Source organism: Salmo salar, chromosome 21, assembly GCF_965601325.2.
Source record: "Salmo salar chromosome 21, fSalSal1, whole genome shotgun sequence".
Taxonomy (NCBI): domain Eukaryota; kingdom Metazoa; phylum Chordata; class Actinopteri; order Salmoniformes; family Salmonidae; genus Salmo; species Salmo salar.
Genome location: NC_138311.1, coordinates 28,049,633 through 28,074,871, shown reverse-complemented (window position 1 = coordinate 28,074,871; position 25,239 = coordinate 28,049,633). Strand labels below are relative to the sequence as shown.

The following is a 25,239-nucleotide window of genomic DNA, read 5'->3' as shown; positions in this document are numbered from 1 at the left end:
TTGGTTTGTCTAATGTCACTACTCAGAAAGTAAAGCTCTTCTTAGAAACTCCCTATATTGAGGGCACAAGACACCAAGAAGAGAGGAGAGAGGTAATGTTTAGACTCCAGATTAAAGGGCTGAGGCCGGGGGAAGAGTGGATTGATACTAGGGGGTCTGACAGCCATATAAACAGTCATTATATGAGAGAGGATGAGAGTGCGAGAGAGTTATGTAACTGTATATGTCCATAATCACCTTGGCAGAGATAAGCATACAGACCTGCAGATGGATGTTCACATAGAGCCTGATCATCACTTCTCAGTGACCACGCCCGATTGACTGGCCGACTGACCATGTGCCTCTCATCAAGACAACCCTAAAATAGCCCTAAACATGCTGGAAGACTGATTCTCTGAAGGACTCTCCAACTCAATTACTGTAGAGGCCTAGCTAGAGAGACATACACACACAGAGAGAGAGAGCATGTTTGCCCTCTCCTAGCAACAGGACTTTCCCTGAAATCCTAAGGCTAAGACAAACAGGGTTCCTCTCACTGTGAAATTCTGAGGGTATTTCTGTACAAATCTGCACTTTACTGTAACATGCCATCTATATGAAGCAGCTACACTCGGTTCTCCTTCTCCCTGTTACAGACAAGCAGTGGAACAAGCTGTGATCAGACACAGATCTGGTCAAAACATCTATACTATGAAAAGAGTCCAATCACAAGGGTTTGTTTCCATGGTGATTTTGCTATGAAAAGGCAGCATGACTTTTTCCTCCCTGTGTGGGAAAGACCATTTTGGCTGGTATCACTTTTAATAGCTCACAAGGTTGCTGCCATGTCCTATGGTGGTGAGCTGAGAGTTAGGAAAGCAGTACTGTTGTTCACCAGACGGGGGCAGAAACATACCTTGGCTAGAAGCCTTTGAAACTGCAGTGTGCTCACCTTTGATACCGTAGGTTAACCTACTGGCACTTTCCTGAATGGTCTGTATAGTGTTTATGACCGTGTCTAAATAAGTGTGTACTGTAAATAGGTGTGTCAGATGCGTCATCAACACATGCATATCTAACCTATAGGTCAGGCTAATGTATGTCGAATGTCCTGTAGCAACCTTTGGAGCTTACAGCCACACTTTTGTGCTCTAGCACAACATTCCCTTCATAGCCGCCCACCACTGATTGATGCACCCCACAAACCCCCAGTCTATCCCAAAAACCCTCAGCAGCTGACTTCAACCCATGCCTGGCATGTGGGAGAATCAGTCCCTCATTCCTCATTCCACCTCTCTCCCTAAAATGTTGCTGCAATAGCCTGATGTGCATGTGCACGCATGCAGTGATTGTGATTCTGCGGTATAGACAGTCAGACCACTGCTTAGCTTTTTATTGAATGAGATACAATGGCAGTCAGTCATAACAATGTTTTGTGTCTGGCTTGAAGGTATTTCCTCTGTCCTACCACAGAAAGTACATAAGATCTCACTCATTCATAAACATGGCTCTCCTCCATAGCTCCTCAGCTGGAGTGAAGAGGAATTGCTATGGGTATTATCTCAACTGCTCATATCAGGAAGTCAGAATGTGGAAGAAGACTGCTTGTTGATGTTTTCAGAAACTAAAACAAAAGTCTTCCTGCTCCGAGTGTGTGTCTGGTCAGCCTCAGAATGCATACAGCACTGACAGTAGCGTTTTCTCCTGAAAGATGGAGGAAAAGGGGAAAGGAGAGAGACGAGGGCAGAGGGCAGAGAAGGGGATGGGTCTTCCTTACTTCCTTTCCCACAGATACGGATTTCACTGAGGGGAAAACCATGGAGTAAGTATTATTAGAATTAACAAAGTAGACAGCTTACACTGTGTTTGAACCCACAACATATGGAGTATCCAATTGGACCATTCGATCATCACCAGATTAGCCTGTTGCGCTAAATACCCTTTCAATAGAGGATAATGAGTTACAGTAAGGTTGTGCAACTATCTGGTTTGTTCCACCTGTCTCTACTGAGTTGTGAGATGTTCTAATGGGCCATAATGACCTCTGATGTAGTCTGGCTCCTTTTCCCACAGCTAGGATGATAACCATTGCAAAATATTCTATCACTGAAGATACCTCTACCAAATGCCTGGATGCTCTTGGGTGTGTCTTAAATATTCAAAGTGGATTCCACAGCAAATTCTCCAGTGTTAAATTTAACACTGGGCCAGTGTCTATACGGGTCCACACTTTTGAGTGTTCAATTAACACTGTGCTTAGTGCTGACACTGTTAGACGGTCAGTGTTAGGGAATTAACATTTTCAGTGTTATGCAATAATGCCTTTTTCTTCTTTGTGTGCATTTCCGGCAGACTAGACGCTGTGTTGCGTATTGCTGCCTTTCACAGGTCGGAGTGTGGATAGCACATTTTGGTCACAAAAAAAAGTGGAAAGAAAATTGCACCACCATCTAACCGTGCACCTATACACTATCCCCAAAAACCCACCACCCCATTCCACTACGTTGGCCCTAAACGATCCTACTCCAGGCCATCAGCCTGGGCGAATGGAACCCATTCTCTCAAAACGTCTTGTAGATATTCTGCACTAAAATCTCTCACACCCAAATATTTCTCTGCTGCTGCAACTACCACCTCTATCTTCTGTGACTTCCGCTCCATCAGCTCAGTGCAGTTGATCAGGCCAACTCACTGGAGGGCTCCCAGTCGAATCACACCCTTGGGCTATTCTCTCTTCTCTTCACTGCCTCAGCATAGGAAACGTTCTGCCTCTAGTGTGGTGCCTCTGTCCCTCTCTCACAGAGTTCTGCCTCTGTCCCTCTCTCACAGAGTTCACACAGGGTGCTCTCTCTATCCCAACTGTACACTCCCTCTAACTATGCCTTCCTGCACTTCTCACATCTGGAATCTCCCTTCTACACACTGCTGCGACATGTCCGAATCCTGTAAGAATATAGAGACGAGACACCATAGTGTTAGCTTTAGGAAACTGTTTAGTAAGTTAACACTGGATATCATTACAGAGCATTATGGGTAGTGTAGTACATCATGCTACATCTCCTTTTAGCTCAGCAATACTGTTTCTGAATAAACATGTTTTTTCTTTCAACATAACACTGTTCTGTTCTCACATGAACTGTTCCTTTTCTGAGGACACTTGTTACGTGTTACGTTTTTCTTGTTCCCCATTTTTCCCCTGCTAGTGTGTTTGTCTTGGGCATTACAGGTGTACCGAGTTGCGGCTAACGATGGTGGGCGTGGCTGTAGCTGATTACAGAGAGGATATCTGTTTTGCCGTGTGAGAAGAGAAGAGAAGAGAGGAGGGGGAGAGAGAGAGAGGACACTTGTTTTTTGTTTGATTATTTGTGTTAATTTCCTTGTGTTTCAGCCTGTCCTCCTGAGGCGCTCCACCCTACCTAGGTCCTGGAGAAGGGAAAAGGTAGATCTGCCCATGGGTGTACATTCTCACGTAGATAACCCATTGTTTTATACACTAGGTTAGCCGGGCGGGTGTCACCCTTGTATTTTTCTTGGAACCAGGTAGGACAGTGGGTTAGGGCTTAGAGTGTGTTAGGAAGGATTAGGAACCAGGTAGGACAGTGGGTTAGGGTTTAGAATGTGTTAGGAAGGATTAGGTGTGTAGAAGAGGAGGGACCTTTTGTTTATTTTCATTACTTGGACCCCGAACCCAAACATTTCCCTTCTCTTACCTTCCCTTGTTGTGGTTGTTTTGTTTCTTATTAATTATTTATGGGTGTGTTATATTGTTTATTTAACTAATTCACTAAACATCCCCTGAGGGTTAAAATTGAGTTCTGGTTGTGGTCTGATTTATTTATCGCTCATTGCACCCCACATTTCTTCCCTTTTCATCTGTATTACCTGGTGTGTTTAGGCCCAGGCATTTACGTCTCCTCCTCAGACGAGCTACACCCGAGGGGAGAACGTAAGAACACTGAACTCAGGTTTCTTTTCAGTCTTTACAAGTCCAGCCTTTCTAGAGCTTTTGAAACCCTGCCTGATCTAGTGAAAGCACTGGGGGAATCACCAGTAGGACAAAGGTGAATTCTATCTCTCCTGAGTACGCCCATGTCAGTCTCTACCAAATAGGATCTCAGTGTTGGGGCTGTTCTCAGAACTGATCCTGGAGTTTGTTCTGTAGTGATCCAAACTTCCTGTCCAGATGTGAGCTCTGGTAGTGATCTTGAGCAGTGGTGATGGTTGTAGTTCTTTGCTTGCTTTCCCCTTCCTTCCTCATCCATTTGGCGAAAAGCCTGCGTATCCGGCCACAAGGGATCCAGTTTGGTTGTTGTTTGTGGTAGGCTTGTGCATAGATGTCGCCCCATTAGCAGTTGTGCTGTAGAGAATACATGCTCCAATGGTGTGGCTCGGTATGCCAACAGCACTCTGCTATGGTCCATGTCTCTTTTCCAGAGATGTTTTTAAGGTCTATATGGCACGCTCCACTTCTCCATTTGCTTGCGGGTACAGCGGACTGCTTGTGATGTGTGTGAAGTTGTTCTCTTGAGCGTATACTCGGAAGATCTCTGCTGAAAACTGCAGTCCATTGTCTGAAACTACAGTCTCTGCGAAACTACAGGCTCATTTCAGCTACCTCGATGTATCTGGAGAAGTAGTCAACAATCAGCAGGTATGTTTTCTTGTTCCACTCAAACAGATCCTTTCCCACCTTTTTCTACGGTCGTTCAGGTACTCAGGTAAGTATTTGCAGCTCTCTGTACTGTGTTCTGTGTTTGAGACAGATTTTACACCGGTTAACTGCTTGTCGGATCTGGGCTGAAATTCCTAGCCACCACACTGATTGCTTGGCCCTTGCTTGGCAGTTTGAGATTCCTTGATGTCCTTCATGGATCTTTTGAAATATTTCACCTCTGAGTGTCTGTGGTATTACGAGTCTTTCTCCTTTCAGAAGGTCACCTGCCCCGAGAAGCTCTGCCCTGACCTGCCAGAAAGGTGCCACGTCTGTTTGCAGTGTTGTGTTTGTCTGGCCATTCGGTAAGGCTTGTTGTGCCTCTGATCTGTTTCTAAACCAATGGCAGATGGCTCATCACACAGCAATTCCAAAAGTTCCACAGGCTTAACTAAGCACACATTAAAACACACAAAGGAACATTGTGTCAACACATACATATAAGCAAACTCTTTCGTACATCATACAGTACACACACAGGTGACTAGCAGATTTGGGATAGTAGGAAGATCAAGGAGGCTGTGTGTGTGTGTGCGCTAGACACAATACCCACAGCGGGGGTTATTAAGGTTACCAGCTCCAAGCATTCTGATTCTAATCCACGCCAACAATGCTTTGTCTCCAATCCAACCACTTTTATTAAAAGTCCAGAAAAAGAACATCTCTTTCACTCTGTCTTTTTATGGACACTTTTTCCTCATTTCTTCCCATTGTGTTGACGTATGATTAATGAGATCATACACTCGTAAAATTACCACAACCAACCAACACCATTCAACTGATTTCAAACCATCAGCTGTGTTGACCACAGTGTCTATAACCACAAACTGTAGACAGCCCGGGAGGAGAAGAGAATATTTCCTTTACCCACTCTGACTGGCTGGGATATGCAGCACGACATTCCTAGCCTTCTCTGGAGTTGGGCGGGAAGAAGAGAAGAGAGCAGGGGGAAAGGAGGAGAGGAGAGCAAAAGAGTGCAGGAGGATCTCACTGCCTTACTTGGAAGACGAGGCTACTGGCTGGTACTACTGGTTCTGTAAACAGTGTGTCTTGTGCCGTGCCATTTGTGTCATTCTTGTGCGTGCGTGCGCTTGGCTTGGCACAGTGTGCAGAGGCTGGCTTCTCTCGGCCGAAATCAATACACAGAAAACGAGTCACACATATGGCTAAGTAGCATTGCAACCAGGATTAAAGACGTACATTAGTGCTTAAATACAAACATAAATCTTACATTTCCTCTGGTTAAACTCAAGACATGGGAAACGTACACTGGACTGTACAGCTAGCTCCTGTTTCCTTCTGTTTCCCTTAGTGACTTTACATAGAGCAGAAACAGAGTACACACACAGTAGCTACACAGCAGAAAGAAACCCACCATTTAAATGTAAAACATGTCTCTTGGGCTAGAGGGCAGAAGGTATTCATCTACATTGCAGGAATATGTACACAGCAAATTCCCTAGGGTTAAATTAACATTGAAACTGCTGACCCATATAGACACTGAACAGTGTTCAATTAAAAATAGCAAGGTTGGTTTGCTGAGATATGACCCAGCGGGTCAGAGCAGAAGACTGGTGGCTTAGCTTAGTAGGGGCGTGGCTTTCAGGAAGTTATTTTTGGCCACCCATGAGAACTAACGTCATTCCGGTTCATCCATTCCATTGACTTGTTATCATGTTACGGTCAAACACTGACACCTTTGTAGCTTTAATGAAGCTTACAGAAGTTTATGCAGTCCTGAAAAGCCTACGCAACACCCACTGTGATATCCCCAAAGGTATAGCAACCACTTTTTTGCAAATAATAATAATATTTTCCCATCAGAATATTTAATGTTATATTGCTGTGTACAAAACTTAACAAGTTCAACAGGAATGACATTTACTCTCTCAGGTAGCTCAAAAATAATTATAGAAAAGCTGCACCCCTAATAAGCCACGCCTACTGGAAATAACCTATGGCTGTAACACTCCCCAGTGTCTATACCGGTCCACACTTTCAGTGTTAATTTAACAATCTCAGTGTTGATATGCTGTGTACTGTTCTTATAACCTGGACCATCACGCACACACACACACACACACACACACACACACACACACACACACACACACACACACACATGACCGACCAAGCATGACCACAATATTAACATGTGACTGTGACACAGGTCCAGGTCAAAGTGGACCCGGTAGAACTAAGGCCCTGCGTTTCCCCTGGTCAGGTCACATGGTCAGGATAAATACTGGCCCAATGTGTAATCACCATGACAAAACATGCGTGACTGAAAACATAGCCAAACTACTCATAATGACCTGCTCGTAAAAATGAATGTGGACATTCCCTGATACAAAACAATCCAATGTCCATTGTTAAAACCCATAGGAGAGAGCTGTGGACAGGAAGGCTAACATATGGCATTGACATGGAAACTGGCTCTTTAACATGTGAGATAAAGTAGGAGCACTCTACTGTAGGAACCATTAGTGTACGAGACAAATCTACTGTAGAAACAGACACACAACTGTCCGAGGCAAGTCCAGGAATTATCCCATGCCAAATTCCCCCTCATTCCTTAGAGGAAATGTGACAATTGTTTTAGAGAAATTCTCAGGCCTTCTGACCTGCTCACAGTGTGTGTGTGAATAAGGAAACCTCATATGTTTGCCAGATGACAGGAAAACTGTAGCTAGTACAGACCACTTTAGAACATTTCCCTATATAACAGACTCACGAGAGAGAGAAAGAATGTGGCTGATGAAAATCCCATATTCCATTAAACAAACCCATTGCAATTCATTGAGAATAATTTGAGGGTGTTATGGTAGTAACTACAGAACACGTGCGGTCACCACCATCACCAAGTCAACATGAGTGAGTGAAGCACATGAGTGAATGAAACACACACACACTCATGCACACCGACATTCCAACACACATATCATGCACATACATGTATACTGACTCTCTACACACACACAATCGTATTAATTTATGTGGCTGCTACTCTGTTTTTCATACATCCTGATGACTAGTCACTACCATTCTACATACAGTGCCTTTGGAGAGTTTTCATACCCCTTGACTTATTCCAAATGTTGTTATTAGCCTTATTCGACCTGTGGTAAACTCTTTTGATTGGACACATTGGAAAGCACACACCTGTCTATATAAGGTCCCACAGTTGACAGTGCATGTCAGAGCAAAAACAAAGCCATGAGGTCGAAGGAATTGTCGTAGAGCTCCGAGAGAGGATTGTGTTGAGGCACAGATCTGGGAAAGGGTACCAAAACATTTCTGCAGCATTGAAGGTCCCCAAGAACACAGTGGCCTCCATCATTCTTAAGCGGAAGAAGTTTGGAACCACCAAGACTCTTCATAGAGCTGGCTGCCCGGCCAAACTTACAGTGGTTCTTCCTTTAAAAGTTTGGAGTTTATGGCGCGACCGTTTGTGGTAGATGGTGGCAGAATGTGGTAAATTGCGTCATTCTGGCAACAATGGCTTACACTTAAATAACATGCCACAGAAATCTGCGGCTCCCTGCAAGCTGTGCTGCAGTACGCCGCAACTTTTAAAGGAAGAACCACTGTAGCAATCAGGGGAGAAGGGCATTGGTCAGGGAGGTGACCAATAACCCAATAGTCACTCTGACAGAGCTCTAGAGTTTCTCTGTGGAGATGGGAGAACCTTCCAGAAGAACAACCATCTCTGCAGCACTCCACCAATCAGGCCTTTATGGTAGAGTGACCAGACAGAAGACACTCCTCAGTAAAAGGCACATGACAGCCTGCTTGGAGCTTGTCAAAAGGCACCTAAAGACTCTCAGACCATGAGAAACAAGATCCTCTGGTTTGATGAGACCAAGATTGAACTCTTTGGCCTGAATGCCAAGCGTCACCTCTGGAGGAAACCTGGCACCATCCTTACAGTGAAGCATGGTGGTGGCAGAATCATGCTGTGGGGATGTTTTTCAGTGGCAGGGACTGGGAGACTAGTCAGGATCGAGGGAAAGATGACCAGAGCAAAGTACAGAGAGATCCTTGATGAAAACCTGCTTCAGAGCGCTCAGGACCTCAGACTGGGGCAAAGGTTCACCTTCCAACAGGACAATGACCCTAAGCACAAAATAGCTGTTCAGCAACGCTGCCCATCCAACCTGACAGAGCTTCAGAGGATCTGCAGAGGAAAATGGAACCCAATTGAGTATCTCTGGAGAGACCTACAAATGGCTGTGCAGCAACAGTCCCCAAATACAGGTGTGCCAAGCTTGTAGCGTCATACCCAAGAAGACTTGAAGCTGTAATCTCTGCCAAAGGTGCTTCAACAAAGTATTGAGTAAAGGGTCTGAATACTTATGTAAATACTTATGTAATATTTCAGTTACGTATTTTTTTTTATAAATTAGCAACAACAAAAAAATGTCTAAAACCCTGTTTTTGCTTTGTCATTATGGGGTATTGTGTGTAGATTGATGAGGGGGAAAAAAACGATTTAATCAATTTTAGAATAAGGCTGTAACCTAACAAAATTTGGAAAAAGTCAAGGGGTCTGAATACTTTCCAAAGGCACTGTTTCTACCTCTATCACTCCAGTATCCCTGCACATTGTAAATATGATATTGGAACTGACCCTGTATATACTGCCTTCAGAAAGTATTCATACCCAATTACATGTTCCACATTTTGTTGGGTTACAGCCGGAATTTAAAATTGATTAAATTGAGATTTTGTCTCACTGGCCTACACACAATAAACCATAATGTCAAAGTAGAATGATGCTTTTAAAAATGTATAAAAAATGAAAAGCTGAAATGTCTTCAGTCAATAAATATTCAACCCCTTTGTTATGGCAAGCCTAAATAAGTTCAGGAGTTAAAATGTGTTTGACAAGTCACATAATAAGTTGCATGGACTCACTCTGTGTGCAATAAGAGGGTTTAAAATGATTTTGAATGACTACTTAATCTCTGTACCCCACACATACAATTATCTGTAAGGTCCCTCAGTCGAGCAGTGAATTTCTAACACAGAGTCAACCACAAAGACCAGGGAGGTTTTCCAATGCCTCGCAAAGAAGGGCACCTATTGGTAGATGGTTTGGAAAAAATACATTGAATATCACTTTGAGCAGGGTGAAGTTATTACACTTTGGATGGTGTATCAATACACCCAGTCACTACAAAGATACAGGCATCCTTCCTAACTCAGTTGCTGGAGAGGAAGGAAACCTCTCAAGGATTTCACCATGAAGCCAATGGGGACTTTATTTTATTATTATTATTATTATTTAATCTTGTCTCATCGCTGAAACTCCCCAACAGGCTCACCAATGGGGACTTTAAAACAGAGTTTAATGGCTGTAATTGGAGAAAACTGAGGATGGATCAACAACATTGTAGTTACCTAAATTACTGTACATAATGAAAAGGATGCCTGTACAGAATTAAAAATATTCCAAAACATGCATCCTGTTTGAATAAAGGTACAAAAAAGAAGTTCTCTGTATAGTTGTCTAATGTTGGTGGTGCATATTATCTTGTTTCGATGTTAGTCATGAATCAATGTGATATAGTTTTTCTTGTCTATTTTTAACAAGCTGAGATTTACTTTGAAGTCCAACGTGTAGAAATGCAGGTGAAATAATATAAATAGACACAATGTAGTCATGTGTGTCAAATATTTAAGTTGAAAACACTATGTTAAAAGCACTGTCTGTGTGTGTATCATAGCGACTAATTTTTGTTGTCACATGTAAAATGTCACATGAAGAGTTCCAAAAACACATTTTCCGTAAAGGTCCCCCACTGCATCTTTCCCCCACACGTTTCCATGACATTTCCATTGTTTTGGTCGAGTTCCATTGACCTTTTTACTGCATCTATAGAATGTATTTTTTGTAATGTCAGTTGAGTTGAATCAACAAACAGCACATATTCACAACAAATATACTGTATATATTTTTTTTTTTTCTTCTACTCAGTTATTACGGTGACTGCGGTCATTTGGCTGGCCAATAACCGTTATCCAAAATTCCATGACCGTCACAGCCCTATACATGTAAGTGTTTGTGCGCGCTTGTCCGTGTTAGTATGTGCGTGATGGATGCTGTATAAAGGTCTGTTTGTGTGCCTACGCATCATTACTTTTGAGCGGTTATTGTTGCACACAATAAAATAAGAAACATTCCTTAACAATCCTACAGGAATACAACGCACACTAATACGCACACACATACACAAACACACACCCAACCACATTGTTCTCAAATAAATTACGCATAAAACTGATACACACTTCTATATAAAAGTTGCACTGGCCAAATAAAACACACACACACACACACTCACATACACTCCCATCTGTGTCTGTTTTCAGTGTTGTGAGACTGTTCTCTGAATAATGCAGAGTTGTGTGACCTACAAAACACCAGTAAATCAGAAGACGCTGAAGCGAGCCCATCATCCCCAGTGAGACTCTCAGCACTTGACCTACAAACTGGCGATTACTCTCCCTACGGTGTGCGATGTGAAGGTGAGATACTGTTGCTTCTGCGCTCTCTTGTAATCGCTGTCTCTCTTTGTCTCTCCCTTTCTCTTGAAATAGAGTCTATGAAGGAGAGCGAGTGGGTGGCTTAGGAGGACAGCAGCATTTCTGGAGTCTGCTCTTTCTCTCTATGAACAAATAGGGTATTGAGAGAGGGAGAGAGCTGTTTTGTTTTATTGAGTGTGCCAACCCTCTCTTTGAGCTATTGCATGCTTGAGAGAGTCTGAGTACCCCTGCTCTGTCTCTGGCTTGTCTTCCTGTGTGACTGTATACTACTGTAGAATGTAAGATGTGGACTAAAGGAAGGAGAAAGCCCTTCTTTCTTAACCTGTCAAGGTATAGGGGGCAGTATTTTCGATTTCGGATGAAAAGCGTGCCCAGAGTAAACGGCCTAATACTCGAGCCCAGAGTCAAATATTTGCATATTATTAGTAGATTTGGATAGAAAACACTCGGAAGTTTCTAAAACTGTTTGAATGATGTCTGTGAGTACAACAGAACTCATATGGCAGGCAAAATCCTGAGAAAAATCCAACCAGGAAGTGGGAGATCTGAGAATTGTAGTTCTTCTTTTGAATCCCTTTCGAAACTACAGTCTGTGGGGTCACGTTGCACTTCCTAAGGCTTCCATTGGCTGTCAACAGCCTTCAGAAGGTTTTTTCATCATTCTCCTGTTACCGGGCAGAGAATAGTAGCTCAGTCAATGAGTGGACTGCCTGAGGACAAAGGGCTTGGTGATGCTTGATCCGGCCAGCGCGCCCCTCCTTCTTTTTCTCCTGGAATGAATACGCTATTGTCCGGTTGGAATATTATCGCATTTTTACGTTAAAAATACCCTAAAGATTGATTGTAAATAATGTTTGACATGTTTCTACGAACGGTAATGGAACTATTTGACTTTGTCTCTGGTACTGCGCTCGTGCGTTATGCCTTTGGATAGTGATCTGAATGCACGAACAAAACGGAGGTATTTGGACATAAATATGGAGTATTTCGAACAAAAATAACATTTCTTGTGGAAGTAGGAGTCCTCGGAGTGCATTCTGACGAAGTTCAGCAAAGGTAAGAGAATATTTAGAATACTAATTCAGAGTTTTGTTGATGCCAGAACTTGGCGGGTAGCTGTATAGCTTGCTTCGATGGCTGAGCTATGTACTCAGAATATTGAACAATGTGCTTTCTCCGCAAAATTATTTTGAAATCTGACAAAGCGGTTGCGTCACGGAGTAGTGTATCTATAATCCTTTCAATAACTGTTGTAAATTTTATCAACGTTTATGATGAGTATTTTTGTAAATTGATGTGCACATTCACCAGAGTTTTGGTGGGAATACATTTTCTGAACATCATGCGCCAATGTAAAATGCTGTTTTTGGATATAAATATGAACTTTATCCAGCAAAACATACATGTATTGTATAACATGAAGTCCTATGAGTGCCATCTGATGAAGATCATCAAAGGTTAGTGAATATTTTAGCTGTACTTTTGGTTTTTGTGATGCATGTCCTTGCTTGGAAAATGGCTGTGTGGATTTTCTTGTGAAGTTTATGTCCTAACATAATCTAATTTTATGCTTTCGCCGTAAAGCCTTTTTGAAATCGGACAATGTGGTTAGATTAACGAGAGTCTTATCTTTAAAATGGTGTAAAATAGTTGATTGTTTGAGAAAATGAAATTATGAGATTTTTGCTGTTTTGTATTTCGCGCCATGCTATTTCACTGGCTGTTGAATAATGTGGGACGGTCACGTCCCACCTAGCCCAGAGAAGTTTTAAGTGGGAAGGCCCCTTATCCTTGGCTTTTAAGCTGGCAAAGAAGGGTCTGCCTCACTCTCCTTTTAGAAAGCTCTGGAATCTGGAAAAGGGAGCACATGAGGAGTGTGTGGGTGTGTGTCAGTGACCTCTGTGACTTGGGAGAGACCCCCTACCAAACAAACACTCACATTAACTAATCTATTACTTTACCTACCTTTCTCTTACACAATCTATATCTCATGTTCTCACTCACTCTGTCTCTTTCAGCAAAACATTTTAGAAATAATGTGTGTTTTGATCCCATACAGGAAATATCCCATCTCCCAAACAAGGAGGAGGAGGCGGGGCCTTCAGGTCAGCGAGTGTGTGGCAAGAGGTTATGTCAGACCAACACCCATGTTTACTTTCAATGATCACGCCAGAGGTGTATTCATTACGCAGATTCTGTTGCAAAACGTTTAATCTAAACCGTTTACCTGAAATGGAAAACGTTTCGCAACGAAAACGAGAGTTTCTACTCCACATATTCAGGTAGGTCCCTCCGTTTCATTCCGTTTTCTCTGTTTGGTTCTTATAACGGTAAATGGTTTCCATTGCAAGACATAATAAATACACCACAGAATAAAGGCTCTGGCAACAGTCCTCTGATATTAGCTCCTCCTGGAATGCAGAAGTTAGCCAATATGTGAGATGTGGAATCAAGAGGGATTTGACAGTAAAAAACATATCCTTTTTATGGGAGTTATGGTTTCAACAGACCCTGTTTTGTATTGTCCAAGAAGGTAATATGAGAACATCATTAAGACACTTCTGAAATCCTTCTGGTTGACCAGGACTGGCCAAGAAACCACCAGTTTAAATATTTATCCAAGGAACCATCTTGGAGATCTATTGAAAGAGAAACAAAGAACTCTACTGAAGCCAGTGAGGTACTTATAGGGAGAAACAGAGGAACACACTAATGGGCTGACTCAGTGACTCCATATGGGTGTATACAGGTGTCTGCTAGACCATTTGGACCATAGCTACAGGAGCAGTTCCATTGTCCAAAAGTGTGTGTGTGTGTGTGTGTGTGTGTGTGTGTGTGTGTGTGTGTGTGTGTGTGTGTGTGTGTGTGTGTGTGTGTGTGTGTGTGTGTGTGTGTGTGTGTGTGTGTGTGTGTGTGTGTGTGTGTGTGTGTAAGGAAAGTGTTTGTTGCCATGGAAGGAATTACCCTGACGCAATCACCTCTGACATGGGACCAGGTCCACATGGATACAAATAGGTCAAAACAAAGCCTCTAAGGAAAACGAGTGGAGTGGAAACAGACAGAGGGCGAGAGGGAGAGAGGGAGAGAGAGGGCGAGAGGGAGAGAGAGGGCGAGAGATGCTTCATAACTTACTCCATTTCCCCATCTCTCCCAGACCCCTCCAGCCACCACTACAGAACAGTACAGCTGATTACTATTAAAACTATTACCATACCAGCCACATCTCTTAGATGCTTACTCAGGGCTGCCAGTTCCCCTGTTTGTCTTTACCTGTAGTCATCACTAGGGCTGTGTATTTTTTCCATGGCAAAAAAGAAAACACAAATCAGATCAAACTTCTTGGTCCTTAAAAATACCTGCTGTATATAAAACATTGGGTGCTCTAGTCTGGATGACAACATAATGTTGTTTGTTTGTTTCGAAAAAAAATCTGTTTTCCTAAATAAGTAAAATCCACTTTGTGTTTTGTTTCCTTGCCACGAAACTGACGAGTATTGCAATACTTGTATCGTCTAGTGAAGGGGGAAATATCAACAGTTCCAGAACAACAACCATCTCTGCAACACTCCACCAATCAGGCCTTGATGGTAGAGTGGCCAGACGGAAGCCACATGACAGCCCACTTGGAGTTTGCCAAAAGGCACCTAATGACTCTCAGACCATGAGAAACAAGATTCTCTGGTCTGATAAAACCAAGATTGAGCTCTATGGCCTGAATGCCAAGCATCTGGAGGAAACATGGTACTATCCCTATGGTGAAGCATGGCGGTGGCAGCATCATGCTGTGGGGATGTTTTTCATTGGCAGGGACTGGGAGACTAGTCAGGATCAAGGCAAAGATGAACGGAGCAAGTACAGAGATATCCTTGATGAAAACTTTCTCCAGAGTGCTCAGGAACTCAGACTGGGGCAAAGGTTCACCTTCCAACAGGACAACAACCCTAAGCACACAGCCAAGACAACGCAAGTCTCTGAATGTCCTTGAGTGGCCCAGCCAGAGCCCGGACTTGAACCTGCTCAAACATCTCTGGAGAGACCTGAAAATAGCTGTGCAGTGACGCTTCCCATCCAACTTGACAGAGCTTGAGAGGATCTGCAGAGAAGAATGGAAGAAACTCCCCAAATACAGGTTTGCCAAGCTTGTAGCGTCATACCCAAGAAGACTCGACATTGTAATTGTTGCCAAATGTGCTTCAACAAAGTACAGAGTAAACGGTCTGAATACTTATGTAAATGTGATATTTCAGTTTTATATACAGTATATACACACACACACACACACGTGCCACAAAATCAGTGACAAAACTTTACAAAATCTGGCCAGATAATTTCAAGTAATCAGTCTAAGTTGAGTCCCGAGTCTTGAGGCTTCAAGTCAAGTCTCAAGTTGTTTTATTTTCTATCAAGTCAAGTCATCAAATTTGTGACATGAGTCAGACTCGAATCCAAGTCATGTGACTCGAGTCCACACCTTGCTTTTATTGCAATGACTGATCAAAATAAATTCTCATGCTCTCTCGTCTCTCTGCAGCAGACATACAGAGCAATATGTTTTGAACATCAAATCGCAATACATACAGAATCGTGAGCTGCGAGATTGGCACCTAAGTATCGTGATAATATCGTATCGTGAGGTCCCTGGCAATTCCCAGCCCTAGTATATCGTCCCGGCCCTAGTGATCACATACACCCAGTCTACAACCCTACATTATGACATTAGAGACCACTACAACTGACATGCACCACTGTTCTCATGCCTGTTCTTTGTTGAAGGAGATGGGAATAGAGATAACAGGGATTGATGAGTGGCTCTGATATAGGTTCAGTTAAAATGATAAATCTGCCTTCACACTGGCTCAACAATGCATAGAGGGCATATTATAAGACAATACTGTACATGTCTATGGATGCTTGTGACCCAGAGATTGAGATATAAAGTAAGTAAATACAATCATATGACTGGCTTAGCTTGTCAGATACCACCACAGAATGCTCAGGAAATCTGCAATATAATAGAATCATATCAAGCCGAATAAATGAATAGTCCAATAAGCCGACGGGGCGAAACAACAAGCAACAACAAAAAGTAGGGCAACGTTGAGAGAAATGAATTGAGCATCTGTTCTTTAAGGAAAGCGGAATAAAGAACCAGTCATGGCTATGTCAGTGTTCTCAGGTCGTGTGAATTAGAGCCTACAGTCACTCACATGACAGAGAGAAGGACCATAACAGGAATCTGCTCTCACAAATCACCATGCTTCCATAAGAACTAATAACATGTCTGATATATGGTAAAGTAACTATACACCAGTGTGTGTGTGTGTGTGTGTGTGTGTGTGTGTGTGTGTGTGTGTGTGTGTGTGTGTGTGTGTGTGTGTGTGTGTGTGTGTGTGTGTGTGTGTGTGTGTGTGTGTGTGTGTGTGTGTTGCAAAGTACAGTAACCATATACCAGTCAGGCTTGAGTGCATAACCTTATGGTCCAGACAACAGAGGGAAGAGGATATAAGGGGTGACCACTAAAACATATTACACAAGCAGACCTTCAACAGGTATCAGTATCCGCATGTTCTGTACAGCAAAATGATAAATGTTGCTCTATTTTTCTAGACATGGGCTGGGTGGTTAGTATGTCTACCACTTTAAAACATAACACTGACAAAACACGGAGATGATTTGACTCTTTTCTACTTTAGGTGTGTCTATGTCCATCCAACCTCACCTCAGCTTCAAAACACACATACACACACCCTTCCACCTTGTCTTACAGTGTTTCCCCATATATTTTTTTAAGGGAAAACAGTGTTTTAGGCGTGGCAAAGGCCCCCAAAGCAACATAATGGGCTAATGGCAATAACAATTATATTGAAAGAACAAAGCTATTTGAAGGGGCCCAGTCATGGAGGGTGACGAAAGGGGAAATGATCTCTTTCAGAGGGGAAGGGAGGGACAGAGGGAAACATCTCTCACAGAGGGGAAGGGAGGGACAGGGGGAAACATCTCTCTCAGAGGGGACAGAGGGGACAGAAAGTCAGGAGGTTCACCTCTGGTCCTCCCCGTCTGAACCTAAACCGCTAACCCTGGGCTAACCCCATGAGCTCACCATGTGACCCAGTTACATACGTGAGGGGTGTGGGGCGTAGGGGGTTGTGTGTGTGTGTGGTGTGTGTGTGTGTGTGTGTGTGTGTGTGTGTGTGTGTGTGTGTGTGTGTGTGTGTGTGTGTGTGTGTGTGTGTGTGTGTGTGTGCATGTAAGTTATCACTCCCTCCTTATTCACTGCATTCTCTGAGCTTCACAGACAAACAGCTGCACAAACAAGCCAAAAACAAAACAGAAACACAGTTCTGGCTTATGAAGGACAGATCTCAAGAAAGACATCCAGACAGCTGTCAATTCATCAACAGAACAGTATGTGCTGTGTAAGGCAGGCATTACAAATCTGTGCAGCCAGAAAGCTTCTATTAATTAGATTTTATTTGTATGGTGATATTTAGTCCCGTGTAGCGCCAGGGTTGTGGGTTCGATTCCTATGGGGGATCAGTACAAAAAAAGAATTAAAATGTATGCACTGTATAAGTGTCTGCTGAATTACAAAAAAAGCTAGAGCCTGGGAATCTGCCTGGTGATTCCGAAAGTTGAAAGGTAACAGAGAAATATCCCTAATGACGAGCCATGACCTGCACATTCCCTTAAGAGCCTGAAAAGGTTACAACTACTTAATAATGTCACAGGTTAAAGACTTGAGACCAACGTGTTCTAGAAACACACAACATAGATAATAAGCCAGTCATGAACTAAACTGATGGGCGATGTGGGGCAGAGGAGAAACAGACGTGCTGTTTATCTGTAACATTTTTAAAAGTATTATTTATAACAGAACATCAAAGAGTGTAACATAACATTTAGAAAGGAGAGAGAGTCAAAAATAGAAAGGGCTCATGACCGATGTGAATTTTGATAGTTGCCATGGAGATGTCCTAAGTTGTTTTAGAATACTGGACACAAACTAAGCAAATGTTCCCTTCTTAGGCCAGTTCAAATATCCATCCGTCTGACACACTCACACACACAATTACACAAACAGTGTTTTCCATTTACTGACCTGGTCACAGACTCCAATAACAAAAGCTTCCCAGTGTTACTCACATGTAACTCTAAGACACCCATTTCTATTCTGCCTGATTCATAAATGATGGTACTGTGACCCCTGAGCCTTATCCTGGTCTGGTCTCCATATCTGCTCTAGTAAGTAGAGGCTGGGGTGACCTATGGGGTCTAAAAATGACAGAGCATGGCAGAGTAGGTGAAAACACAGAACATTGCTTAACAGATCTAGTTAAGTCATCAGCCTCATTATAATCACCAGCAGAGAGCACCAGAGAAGGCTGAGGCAGGGGAAGGGATGACAGGGGGGGCTAGTAGACTAGGTCAAGATCCAAAGAGCTAGACTAAAGTCTCTCTCTCTCTCTCTCTCTCTCTCTCACCTACCCTTTTCTTCCTCTACATCCCCCCACTCCTTCCCTCTCTCTTTACACCCCCACCCTTTCTGCTGCCCAAGTGTCAGACGAGGGGATGTATTACATCGTTACACATTAACTACAGCTGAGGATTAGGTTTCACCCACTTCACCCATAAATGTCAACACAATACCTTGGGACATGTTCACTCTAACCACTCTCTTGGGATAGCTGAGCTTACAGACTAGGCCTCATGTAAACAGAGTGGACCTTAATTCTGTTGGGATAGTGGCTCTTATAGAGTATGGGATCCTATAGACAAGGCCAGTTGCATATAGAGTGGATCTTCAGTTGGGATATGTGATATTAAAGACATTACTGATAAACTGTATAGAGTTAATATTGTGAGAGAAGACAGAGAGGCAGGTATTTCCATTGTCAGTCTGTGTGGGAGAGAGACAGAGGAACTGCATGTGCTTTAGTGGTACCATCACAGATCAGACTGAGCCTTAAACCAGGCTGAATAGAGGGGTTTCACTGTGATTATCCATCATCTAATCCTCTCCCTGCCTGGCACAGAGAAGGAACACACACAGAGGGGCATACCTGACACACTCGAGGACTGAGGGCAGAGGAGCATTAACTTGGGAGTAGCCCACCCAGGGATCCCTATGAAAACACATACACTACACACACACACACCTCCCACAAATGTAGGCATTTTTACAATGGGGGAGTCAGGTGTCAGGCATATGCTGTGTCTGTGACCTGTGTGTAAGCATTTCTTTGGACAGTGTATAGAATATGTATCCTGTACATTACGACTAATAAAACTTCCCCAAATAATATCAATACTGTTCCTTTGGAGGTTAGTTCCCCAGTGACCCAAAATCCTGATCTTCTCAACCAACAATCCACATTAGCAAACAATCACACTCTGACACACACACACACGCACACACACACACACACACACACACACACACACACACACACACACACACACACACACACACACACACACACACACACACACACACACACACACACACACACACACACACGGTGGAGCAGGAAGATAAACAGCAGTAAGTGCCGCTACCTCCGCCTTGGCATTCCAGGCTTCCTCCCTTGGGAAGACCTCGGGAACACCATGATCCAAACAGGAGGAAAAACTAGGAATCACTGAGGAGTTCATCTTCAATTCCCACCACTCTCCCAATCCCCCCATCCCACACACACATATTTTCCATCCAGTAATCTGTTCATCCTCCTGAGACTGATGACTCACTGGCCTGACTGACCATGACCGCCCAGGGAGAGAGGATTTGTAAGTGTATGCGTGTGTGTTAGCCCCACTGATTGAGAGGGAGACCAAACCGGAGGCACGTAAGTAGCAAGGTCTTTTCCCTCTCAAGAAACAAGCGATAAACACACGCAGAAAAAAACAAACACAGCTGGAGTACAGCCAAGCCACTGACCAGTATCACAGGACTTACATTAACCTAAAGGCAGGACACACATGTGAAACTTATGGCACAATATTTCAGGCCAGGTCGGGTTTTTTTCAACCCCAAAATAGGGCGTCCTAAATAAGTACTTGTATTGAAAGGCCCAATATTCCTCAGAGAGAAATCTGTTTATCTATTGGCTATGTTAGTCTCGACGGGCGTATGGAGAGAACATCTTTCCCGGGATCACAAGCTTCCTGCTGTTGATCCAAACACAGCTCCCGCGGGTGGGTCAGAACACTTTACGTAAATCCATACCTACCGCAGATCCAGATGAGCAGAAAATGTTGCAACTCTTCACTCTCTCCCTCACTCTTTCTAGCTCTTTCTTTCTCTATTCCCATGGTGTCATCCAAACAACAACACTATTGAATTCAACAGAACACAAAACGTTCTGCCAAATGTTTTTTCTCACACCCACGTTCACTTTTCCTTCCCCTTTCCTTTCCTTTCCCCACCCCTCTCCCTCTTCCACCTCTCCTCAGCCCTCTAAATCTCTGGGGGGTAGTCTGTCCAGATGTACAGTGTCCTACTGTCCTCCTTCCAAACACACACACACACACTGATTTAAAAAGGCCCATATTAGCATGGTATGTGTGTAGCATGGTATGTAGCATACATGTTTTTCTCCAAGCTCCCCTCATCATCTTCTTCCTCCCCCTCTTCTTCTCTCTTCTCTGTTTATCAGTAATTCTCAATCACAGACCAGAATTCCAACATGAGTATTTCTGGGAAAGTTTTCAGTGTAACATTTCTAGTTTCAGGTGTTAAATTAACTCTGTAAGTGTAAATTAAAACTCATTTGTGTAAAATAACCAATGTGTTAGTGTTTATAATCAGTGTTAAGCCAAAAGCAATCATTATCATATTTCCCAACAAGCTCTATTGCAGGTAGATTTTTTTTATGTGATCAGTAGATGCTGTTGTTTCAAATTGGTCTCGCTTGTGCGTCACTATCACTAGCTAACAGGAAAGAAATCAGAGGGTGAGCACAGAGCGTAACTGGGCCAAGCTAGAGCAACTTGTGAAGTTGCTAGAGCTGTTCGCAATCCACTCTGACCAACTTGCTGACCAGCGACTCGGCTAAGCTAGCGCAGCTTGTGAAGTTGCTGAAGCCGTTCGCAATCCACACCAACCAACTTCAATCTGTCTGATGTGGTGCCGTGTCTTCTCAACCTTGAGGCACACTTGCAGTCAACTACGGTTGCAAAACAGTTGGCACAGGTCCCCCTGAAGTCACTGTGTGAGCGCTTCACATGCATATGGAATTCTCTGGCAGCCAACTTCCATCCAACCCCTGCAGCAGCTTGCCATATGGACCCAAGTTCGCCTCTGGCACTTCGCTCAACAGAGATGGAGCCACTGATGAGGGAAGAAGAGTCTTGTGTACTTCAGCAAATCAGAGAGTACAGCCGTGAAAGCAGCAGGAATCCCGCAAGATGCCAGCACGTTGAATTCGGCAAGCATCTCGACCACAGTTATTCAGAATTATAGCTTCCTCGCACCAAATATTCACACCAAATATTGTGTCTGAGGTCATCCCAAGCGTTCATGGAGAGAATATTCAGCATGTCATCAGTCTTGAGAAAACAAAGGACCACCTCTCTGGAACGCAAAGTCTACTTGAAGATAAACCAGAAAATCTTGTTTGGTTGAACAGAAAACACACACACAAGCTGGCTGGCTGTCAACTGATAGATTTGTGAAGAAGTGTTGTATTGATTATGTTTTTGCTGCAGCTGTTTTTATTAACCCTACGGGGTTAGTCAGTGATACATGATTAATAGTACATAAACATAACATGTTAAATGTGCCATGACTTAATTTGTTGTACCTGATTCTTCTTACATCTACTACCAAAGTTTTAAAAAAGCATTGGATTGGTGTAAACATGGGCAAAAGAGTTTCCTTGCACCATATTTCTTGCACCAGTCTAGGCACTTATCATTTAAATCCAAGTCACATTAAGATTGCTTTATCATTTAAACCTAACCAAACCTATGTCCTGGCCATGGAGTTGTGTGGAGTCCTATAGTGGCCAAAAGCCTGTGTTTTTGGCTGATCATTGGTTGGCATGAGTGGTGACAGACGGGTCATCAGGAGGGATCAGACAATTAATTTTACTTGTGAAGAAGAAAATTTACTATTTCATGATGAGATGGCCTCAATGGCTCCCCAGACGCCATTATGACACAGATACAGAGATGTTATATCTATCCAAGTCTATGATCCTGGCCCATCACCTTATTACTGACTGCAAGAGACAAGAACTGACATCCCAAAAAATGAACTATAAGCCTACAACGCATAAATGACTCCTAGCCTCCCATGCATAGGCTACTTTCTGTCCCCAACACTAAAAATAAAAACAATCTAAATATATGCATCACAAAGAAACTAAACAAAAACTAGTAAATCAAGTCTAAAAACTAACTGCAACTGCATTTAAAATACAAATCTAACTAATAGAAATAAAAACAAATATTGAATCACAAAATTATAATAACCTTGCTACAAACCCACATGCACGCATGCTACAAACACACACACACACAGAGATCAATCTGTGGGGCAGATTTACTTATTTCTTCTTATCAAAAATGTAAATGCAGTGTTAAAGGGATACTTCAGGATGTTGGCAATGAGGCACTTTATCTACTTCCCCAGAGTCAGATGAACTCGTGAACACCATTTTTATGTCTCTCTGTGCAGTTTGAAGGAAGTTGCTAACTAGCGGTAGCTCAATGACTGAAAGTCTGTGGTAACTGCTAGCATGCTAGCAGATACCATAGACATCCAGGCATTGTGCTAACACTAGTTAGCATTGGCTCATGAAACTACCTCTAACTTCCTTCATACTGGGTGCAGAGACATAAAAATGATATCCACGAGTTCATCTGACTCTGGGGTAGTAGATAAAGGGCCAGAACCCTGAAGTATCCCTTTAAGTACTAATAGACTAATAACACTGTAATTTATGTACATGTCTGCCCTCTATCCTTTCTAAAGCTTCTTTCAAGTAGATAGGGGAGTTATGGCTCCAGTCAACCTGTCCAAACAGTCTATGTCTTGACAGTAATACTCTCCTAACCATCCATATACCACTGCCTTCCCAGCTAATGAAAATGTATAGCCATGTCCCTATGGATGGGAGGGGAGGTGGGGGGGGCTGCATGTTCAGCATTCTCTACACATTACCAGAGCACAGCCAGGCTGTGATAAAAGACACACTGGACATTTAAGAGGTAACAGAGAAATGCAATGTGAGCTGTCTGTCAGTGTATGGAAGTGAAGTGTTGGATGGTGCAGACACTTGCAGCTGATATAGATACACACTGACACACAAATTAACTGACCACAGGCTTCTATATAATTAAATACATTTCTGAAAGCTTAGAGTTAATTTACAAACTATTAAAAAAGCACAGAGATACAGAAGTAGGTATGCCATATGAACATACAGTACATATACACACGCTGCCGTGACTAGGCTTTACTTCCCCCTGGCCCACAGCACTCCTCCCCTACTTTTTTTCCCCATCAGCCCTTCTCAGGCCACCATCCAGACAAGGACCATCCAACCGCCAACCATCCGGAGCAGTTCAACAGAAGGAGAGACCAGACCAGACTCAGAGAACACCACCACAACAAGGGTGCTGAGGAAGGAACCCCGTAAAGCAGTGTTTCCCAAACTCGGTCTTCAGGACCCCACGTTTCATATTTTTGCCCTAACACAACACAGAAGACTCAAATAATAAAATCTTGATGATTAGTTGATTATTTGAATCAGCTGTGTCGGGCTTGGGCAAAAAAAAAAGCACTCCTTGGGGTCCAGAGGACCGAGTTTGGGAAACACTGCCTTAAAGATACCAACCTACGGCTGGAGCGACCTGACCACAGGGGACTGCCTCCTTTGACCTCCGAGTCACTGGCTTCCAGGTGTGTCTGCTCACTCTGAGGCTGTCCTTCCTCCCCTCTGCAGATCCAGCACCAGTCCCAGCACTAGAACACCAGACGAGGCGCAGAAGAAGGACCAAACATCTATTCTTCACCCAAAGCGAGCAGACCACAGGGGAGTACCACCACTGACCTCCAGGTCTAGGGGCTCCCTTGTGTGCTTGCTTGATCATCAGGTTATCCTTCCTCCCCTCTGCAGGCCCAGTCACAGCACCAAACATCTAACCTTCACCCGGAGAAGGCGGACCACAGGGGAGTGCCATCATTGACCTTCCTCCCCTCTGCCCAGTTCCCGGTTTCCAGTACCTGTCCCAGCAGCAGACCACCAGACAAGGTGCAGAGGAGGGACCAAACATCAGACCTCCACCCGGAGTGGGCGGACCACAGGGGAGTGCCTGTGTGCCTGCTACCTTGTGGGCTACCTTGTGTGCCTGCTTAATCATCAGGTTGTCCTTCCTCCCCTCTGCAGGCCCAGTCACAGTACCAGCACCAACCCAGTTCCCGATTTCCAGTACCAGTCCCAGCACCAGAACACCAGATGAGACCAAACATCAGACCTTCACCCGGAGGGAGCAGGCCACAGAGAAATGCCACCACTGATCTCCGGGTCAAGGGCTTCCTTGTGTGTCTGTTTGCTCCTCAGGTTGTCCTTCCTCCCGCTCAACAGACCCAGATCCCGACCCAGCACCTACAGCAGTCCCTTGTTTTCCTGATCCTGGTTCTCGGTGCCCAGTCCCAACACCAGAACCAGCATCAACCCCTTCGCCAACCCTGGATACAGCAGCGGCCAAACTAACTGCCACCCTACCCAACTGCTGCGAGCCCAGACCCCACCCCTTCTCCTGCCCCAACAAAAGGACACAGACAGACTGCCAACCATATAACCAGACCAACCACTCAAGCAAAAAACCCAATCTCAAGCAAGATTCCCTCACACTGTGAAATGAAAGCAAACATCCAAGAAATATGTATTGATTTCCCTTCTCCCCCGCTTTCCTTTGACTATTTGATTTTCCTTTTGATTTGATCTGCCCGTTTTAGCAATGATTTGATGACTTATTGATTTTATTTCTTATTT

General features: G+C 43.6%; 1 protein-coding gene and 1 long non-coding RNA gene across 2 annotated transcripts in view; one reads left to right on the top strand and one right to left on the bottom strand.

Annotated features, from left to right (window-relative positions):
• co4a1 (Collagen alpha-1IV chain) overlaps positions 1–25,239 on the bottom strand; it is a gene marked incomplete at its 3' end in the record, with an annotated part of 34,020 nt that overhangs the window by 7,705 nt on the left and 1,076 nt on the right.
• LOC145862572 (uncharacterized) lies at positions 2,617–3,791 on the top strand. The gene is made up of 2 exons (XR_014382030.1): positions 2,617–3,519; positions 3,571–3,791. It is a non-coding gene; the product is annotated as an uncharacterized LOC145862572 (long non-coding RNA).